Source organism: Pundamilia nyererei, unplaced genomic scaffold (assembly GCF_000239375.1).
Source record: "Pundamilia nyererei isolate P.nyererei 1_Seehausen unplaced genomic scaffold, PunNye1.0 scaffold00006, whole genome shotgun sequence".
NCBI lineage: Eukaryota > Metazoa > Chordata > Actinopteri > Cichliformes > Cichlidae > Pundamilia > Pundamilia nyererei.
This window is the reverse complement of record NW_005187407.1, coordinates 4,772,240-4,780,033: the sequence shown is the minus strand read 5'-3', so window position 1 is coordinate 4,780,033 and position 7,794 is coordinate 4,772,240. Positions and strand designations below refer to the sequence as shown.

At 41.5% G+C, this 7,794-nt stretch overlaps 1 protein-coding gene across 2 annotated transcripts in view; it reads left to right on the top strand.

Annotated features, from left to right (window-relative positions):
- Positions 1-1,965: 1,965 nt before the first annotated feature.
- The window catches only part of fam222aa (family with sequence similarity 222 member Aa), a 51,500-nt gene continuing 45,671 nt past the window's right edge, over positions 1,966-7,794 (top strand). The window contains exon 1 of one of the 2 annotated variants that reach the window (XM_005722211.1): positions 1,966-1,994. The gene's annotated coding sequence lies outside the window, so the exon portion shown is untranslated. Of the gene's footprint in view, positions 1,995-6,433; positions 7,342-7,794 lie in introns of those variants that run through there. The other variant, XM_005722209.1, reaches the window with a different exon arrangement.

Here is a 7,794-nt window from a genome sequence, read left to right as displayed (position 1 = left end):
AGACAAAAATGGGACACCATTCCTCCTAAAAGCCCCAAAACTGGTCTCCTCAGTTCCCACATGTTTATAAACTGTTGGTAAAAGAACATGTTTTGAATTTGCCACTATCAAATTCAAAACATGCTAACATTTTTCTTTAAATGGTACATTTTGTCAATTCAAACATTTGATTTATTTTCTATGTTAAAAATAAAAAATTGGGTTATGATTCTTGCAAATGACTGCATTCTGATTTTATTTACGTTTAACATGGCATTGCTGCTGTTTTGGAATTGTGGTTGTACTTGCTGTGTTCATAAAACGAAGTACTCTTTGGAAATAATGACTGTAGAAAGCAACTGCTGAGCCTGGATGTCAAGAGATTCATCTAAAGGTTGCTGAAGAACATGATTGAAAATGCCCCAAAATGCAAAATCTGTGTTGGCAACAGCTGTGAGCGGAGCAGTTATGTTTTTGGTATGTCAGTCAATCGGATTCTTCTGAATGCAATGTCTCAGAAACACCTGGAGGAAATTTCATTACATCTGCCAAAGAGGTCAACCTGGACTAAAGAATGAACTTATTAGGGTGTAGTGGGCAAAGGTCAAAGGTCACTGTGACCTTACAAAGCACATTTTAGCCATAGGCCAAGGATCCATAGGCTAATTATGATGGCACTTCGCACAAATGTCTAATAGCATAAATTGATGGGTTAGTGATGAGGTTAAAGGTCATGCCTCGGCAGACATGGAGAATTGCAACTCAATTGAATAGCAGAAGCACATAATTCAAATTCTTTTTCGAGATGCTCCTGCAGCTTTCACTGTTTTTCATGACTGCGAGAACCTCCTGCAGTTGTATTAAATTAAATTTGTATTGCAAATTATACATACAGAACCACACTCAAAAGGAAAATTCAGCATATGTACACACGCTCATTTTGAGTCCACCTCAGTGAACACACTGCATACTTGAAATGCTATTAGAATGAGTCAAATCTAATCAAAATCATTTTAATACAGAATTAACTTTTTAGTGCAAACACCATCAGAAAGTGTTGCTTATGAATGTACACACAGATGAAATTGAGTAAATGTACTGGACCAACTGAAAATGATACTTAGAGATATAATGCTTGACTATGGAAACCCATCCCATGAAGCTCCTGGCATGCAGTTTTTGTGCTGATATTAATGCCAAAGCTCTGCAGTTATCGAGTCAGCAGTGCGCTGGGGACTTGTGCACACTATGCACTCAGTGACCTCGCTCTGTAACCTCTGTGGTTTATGGTGGAATATCTAGGACAGAACAAATTTCACACACTGACTTGTTGCAATGGTGGCATTTGAGCGTGGCAGTACCACACTCAAATTCAGCGAGCTCTTTAGAGCAAAGAGTTCTTTCACAAATGTTTGTAAAGAGTACATGACTCTGTGCTTGATTTTATGCACCTGTGGCACTGGGACTGAAAACACCTGAAATCAAAGATTAAGAGGTATTTTTGTACATTCAATTCATCTGTAATTGATGTTTCTGTATTATATGTCATGCAAAGTGGTTTCATGGTGTTGATTTTATGTGGAGTTAGGAATGAATAACAATGCACAAGTTGCCACCTACATGAGTAAATGATAGTGCTACATAGAGATCTTGTAAGATTAATATGTAAAATGGAGGAAATTGTAATTTACAACTTTTTTAATGTATTTTTCTGATTTTTTTTTTCAAACATATTAACAATGAATCTTTATGTTTCTTATTGCTGTTCCTAGGCCACTTTCTCTAAAGCAGTCCTTTACTTAGGTTACATTCAGTGGCCCCTTGGCTGCTACATACAGTGGTGCTGCTGTGACATTGCATTGTATGAGGGGAGAGGTGATACAGCATGTGCAGCTGTCAAACAACAGGAAGAATAGCTGTGTTCTCGGCAGACCTGCCTTAACCAGATGCTGTGGGGAGGAAAACACTGTAAACGTGTGATTTCAAGAGTGCCTCTTATTAGACAAGAGTGTGAGGTAAGTTGCTAATATTTTGTACTTCCAGTTTTGTAAGATTCTGATATTTCTATATGATCCTGAAAAGCTTTAAGTAGATGTAAAATATTTAAATCCACCACATTTAGATTAACGAATAAAAGAATATAGTTAAATTTGTCGTTTTTTGATATCCTGCTAGGTAGTGCAGCTACTATAAAGATGCTGACAGACCCCGTGGAGGTGGTAAAAGTTGTTTTATTTTCTTACTGCAGTGACAGCTACAAGGAACAACTTCTGCTTCAAAGCCTTCCAATTACTGGAATCTGGTTTCCTACCTTAGGTGTAGCAAATTCAAACAGTTTGGGCGTCTGCTTCCCCGTGTTTTTTGTTTTTATGAGGAGGACGAGATGCTGTGAGATTTTACAGGGTGTGACAGGGGGTCACGCTGTGAATGATCTTCCCACACTCAAGAGCTTTTATGAGTCCCTTTAATGAAGATGTGCAAGGATCTGGCTACGTGAAACAAACATCATATTTCATCTCTGATCATCTGTGGGTATCTGTTTCATACTCAACATTGTTATTTCTCATTTACAGCACAGTTTCTGCTTTTCACACCCTTATGTGGTAACAGTACCGGTAATTGGATTTTACTTTTGTTTTTTTTAGAAAAATCAACCTTGGTCGCATGAATAATAACAGTCATCACGCACAGCACAGTTGCACCAAACACAGGGCATGCATTAGATAACCTTAACTCAGCCTCCCTGCAAACGGCTTCCTGTGTGTGTGCGGAGGCACTGGGGGGGGTTTCTCGTGAAGATATCACTGGTTGGTCACACACAGGAAACCAAGATGCTTTCCAGGGTTGAACCAAAACGCCGCTGAAAAAAAACCAAACAGACTTCTAAGTCAAACAAGTGTCATCTTGACTTAAACTGCACTTTGCAAAAAGGGAAAAAAATAAAATAGACTCGCTCTTAGCTAAAGCTGCTCAGGAACCACTTGAAGCCACGCTATGATTACACGACTCCTTTTAAAACACAAATAGGTGTCGGGCTTCTGGTCGAACAGCTACATTTTTACTACACCCTGAACACAGACGCACAGACTTTGGGAAAGTAAAACAAAATATTTAAAAATGCTGCCACAATGGCAATGAAAAGAAACTATGTCTGCTTTTCTAAAATACCCCTAAACATACAATTAACATCAAACAACAGAAAATAATAGTTCTCTTTTAGCGTCGGCATAAACAGGAGACTGCCAGCAGTCACAGCAGAGGAAAAGGGATGTTGTAAAGATACCAAAGTTGAGCAATAATGCTTCTCTGCCTGTGTAGCTGCTCTGGCCTCTGATCTCTGTCCTGGCTTCCCCTCTTCTCAACAACATATGGCTGTCAGTATTAGTCTCTGAGGAGGCATCTATTTGCCAATAGTTGAGACTTAAAATATTGCAAAAGTTGCTTTTCTTGTCAAGCACTTGCAACAGCGGGATTTGATAAATGCTTACACACAGTGTTATTGTAACAACCTTTTACTTCTCACTGACTAAACTGTTGTTGCCCCGCTGCCTCAGCTGCTTATAATACTATGAAATATTCGAGTCTGATGTGTTATTTTAATCTCAGATGTTTTTTATTATCAAACGGATAGAGCAGAGTGGATTTAAACAGGTGTCATGGCGGTGGTTTTAACTTGAGGTCCTTCGGGTCACTCGGTATTCTGCTTTCAAGTTGATCTCTCCTCGCTCCTGTCAGACATTTTAACACAACGCTATGGAGACTGGGGCCCACATGGTAGTGGTGTCATCCTTGCAACTTTATCCCCTCTTATCAAGCCTTTCTTCTTCCGCCTTCTTTCTGTTTGATACTTCATGCCCTTGCTCCCACTCCAGTCTACTCTTCCTCCCCAGCCACCGCTCGCTGCGCCCGATCTCATCCTCCACCTCTGTGTCCTCCAACCACTTGACACCTTTTCAAATTCATCCCCATCAGTTGGCAGACAGCGTGCATTTCAACCGCAGGGCACAATGCAGCGATCCTCGTGAATCAATGGCAGATAAATCAATGCTATCTCTTTTTTCCATGCCTCTGCCGCCATCGATTTTTTTTTCCTGTTACTTTGCTGTTTGCGGAGTCTTGAACTTTGCTCAATTAAACTGAGTTGACTTTCAGGAACAAATTGTAACAGCGTAAGGCTTTCAGCTCTGAGACAGACATTAATGTTAGCTCCGGATGGGGAGTATAAGAGCTTTATTTATGAGATGCCCCATTCAAAGAGATGCTGCAGTGATTTCTACTGAAGCAGAACCTGGATTTACTGGTATTGTGAACCCTCTTTCAGATGTGGCATGCAAAAGGCTTGCCTTGATTCTAGGTCTTTCATTTTGAACCAGAGCTAATACCTAAAACAGAGACAAAGCAAATATCCTTTGATCATATTTACTAAGAAAGAGGGAGGCCCAATTAGCATGTGAATAACCCTTGCTTTGGTGTTTTAGATAAACGCTCATAGATTTCTTGGCAGGGGAAATATCTAATATGATTTCATGTCCAATCTCCAGGCTCTAGATCCTGTCACTGGGAGGGAATGATTTCTGGGAAATGCACAGACTCAGGCATATCATTTTGAAAACTACATTTAATATAGCCCACAGAAAATTATCCACTGTGATATTTCACTAGTCTCCCCCATAAATAATTCATTGTTTTTATGTGCCCTCATGCTGCCTTGGGGATTGGAACAGCTGAGTGTTTTCACAACGTATTTGTGTCCAATCTTCTGCGTATTGGACGTACTCTAATCAAACCACAGTAAACATGCCTTGAATGTTTGTTGAGTCATCTGCTTATCAGCTAATCAAATGGCTTATTTGCCTGCCTGCCTGCCTGCCTGCCCGACTGCCTCACTGGAGCACAGCACAGGCCTGCTTGAGTATTTTTCAATTAATTGTTCTTCTGTTTGATTGACTGCGCAGCCACACAGTATGTGTGATATGAATGAACTCCACAAGTTTTAAATGTATGCTTTTTAGGTCCACTGCAGCAATAAGCAGGAGATCTGATTGAGACTGAGTAAGTCAGGCAATCCATTGTTCTGGAAAGTCTACATTGCTTTCTCTCTCACACACACATTGCTTTATTATTTGACATGTAGGTGTAAGATCACATAAAAGATCCTGTGTGTACATACAGTATGTGTCTGTTTTTCTGTGAAAGAACTAGCACAAAAGTGCAAGTCATAGAGAAAATTTCAAAGGCAGAAGCCAGGACAGCGACATGGAGCTGCCAGGGATTGGTGAGCAATCAGATAGGGCAGAATTGATGACCTGGCTCACGATGGATTTCTTGGAGCGGGCTGCCAGACCGAGGTAATACTTTCAGGCTCTTATCAGCACTGGCATAAGCTGAGTGCTGCATCACCCACTTCCCAGCGTCAGCTTATTATGAGAGTCCATGATGTGTGATTGCTTGTACTGCCTTTGTGTGTCCCAGGGTCTGTGTGCACCGGACACAGTTGGCAAGAAGAGGAAAAATACTAAGGGCTTCTGTCAGAGTAAACAGTCCACTTCCCCACTGTTGTAGTGACATTTTTTTTCTTTTTCTCTTCCCCCTTTTTTTCTTTTGGCAAAAATAGGTGTTTTGTGAGGTTTCCAGTGACTCATAAGCTTCTGGTGTCAGTGATGGAATTCTGCAAAGTTAAGCAGACAGTCACAGACATGTCATACTTTTTAAAAGATGTTCTTGCTGAAATGTGGGTAATTTAAAACGGGAAGCAACTGGAAATATGGGAATTTTGGTAGGAAAAAAGTGTTGTCTTAATATATCATGTAGAAAACAGCAAGCTCCATGCTTCCCGGGCTGTTGACGATCAGAAAAGAAGAGAACTTTGGATGTTTAAAATGAATTTTAAAAGATGTAACAGCTGTTCTATTAGATTTACAAAGCAATTTACAAAGCAATGGAGTTAAATAGCACTTGAAACGTTTACGTTTATGAACAGTGTAGTAATTTTAGCACACTGATCACACTTAATTTTATTCAAGCTGCATAACAATACTTAATTTCAGCTACAGGGGGGCCTTCCTGCAGCTTGAGGTCATTGTTGCTCAAGGGCACTTTAGAGATGCCTTCGGGTTTGAGCCCAGGTTTTCCAATAAAGCTGTTAACCTTTGACTGCTGGGGGGAATGGATGAAACCCTACAATGGATAAAAGAGTAATTACGATATTAATATGAATTCTGCTATGTTAAATTTATAATTACGTTTTCTTTATTATTATTATTTTTCTGCGTATAAACAACGTGGTTTCAGACGCCTAGACGCCGAGGATCTCTATGGTAACAGTCCTCAATTACCAATGATTGGCTAACCCGTGGGAATGTTTCTATTCCCTCAGTGCGGTGATTGGTCGGTGGGCGGTCTGTGCAGCCTGACAGTCTGCAGCGTTCCGGGTTATTGTCAGTCTCGGCAGCTCGGCAGAAGGGCAGGACCGCATCCCGGAGCTGCCAGAAGTAGCTAGCTCTTTATCCAGTCGTAACCTTTTCCTGTTTGGTTAATATTACCAAAGAGAGCCTTTCGGGGCTTTGCCGTCAAGGTTACTCCACAGCCTCACCTGGAAATTTAAGTCTGAATCGAGAGGCAACACATCTCAGAGCGTCTGCCGACACCTCGGATAAAGTGACGGACGGAGCAGAGCCTGCTCTCCGGGATTTTACATCGCATCGCATCAGTTTAGGATATTCAGGCAGCTACTTTGGCCCAGCCTTGATCTCTTTCAGGGTACCTTCACACAATATTGCCTAGATGAAAACATTTGAATGATACATTTCTCATAAGGTCGTCAAAATTGAGCAGGCGGACCACGAAACCCATGCGTAACAGCGGGGGGATTTTTTTGGAATACTGCGTAGCCGCTAAACCTACCCAGTGTGTCGGTTAAGAGTTCTGCTATTTGGAGATATCTTCAAGCGAGAGGAAGATCAACCGGGACCCTGTACCTACTTTGATTCGGAGGCTAAACGGTGAAAACCCGAAGCACACTTGGTGCGCAATCCTTCTGAGGACGCTCTTGAAATTGCCGACCTGCGCTTTTGCCCTCGACAAAAATTGGCAGCCGAATCGAGAAAAAAAGGCAAAGCTTATTAACTTTGCATGCTAGAGGCTAGAGTGTGGAATCTAATTTGCAGGGTTACCGCTACATTTGCATACCGTCGGAAGACGAGGATAAACTTAATCAACATTTGACATCGACAAAGCAGCATCTGGATTTTGGGGCAACAGAATGAATCCGTTTTAATTTGGACCGCAGAAGTATGAGGCAGATTGCTCAGTGAATGCTACGATCTGCATGGAGTTCTAGTGTACACTACGGAGCAATTTATGGTAAATATATTTTGCATGTCTGTCTCTCCCAGTCGTGTAGATTCTGAATGGTACAGGTCATTTATTTGTAACCATCATGGTAGTTTGTGTCAGAGCTTCGCTTCAATGTTTGGGGAGGATTGTCGCCGAAACAGAGAAACGCCTGAAAATAATGAATGTTTATAAAATGCCCCCCTCCTTTCCCCCCAGGATGCTGCCCACACGGTTGATGATGTCTCGGATTTAAACCCTTTGTTTGACCCATAGGAAGACTTGTTAGAGAGCCGCTGCCGAATTGCTCGAGGAGCTGCCTTGATGTGTAATATTGGTCTTTTCAAGTATGGGTATCAATTAAGTATATTGTCGAGGCCAGTGCACTGCAGGCAGGCATCACAGACACGGGGATGTGTGGCACTGGAAGAGTTGCGGCTCAGAGCAAAAGGTGCGAATTTCTCATCTGTACGCCCCCGTGCG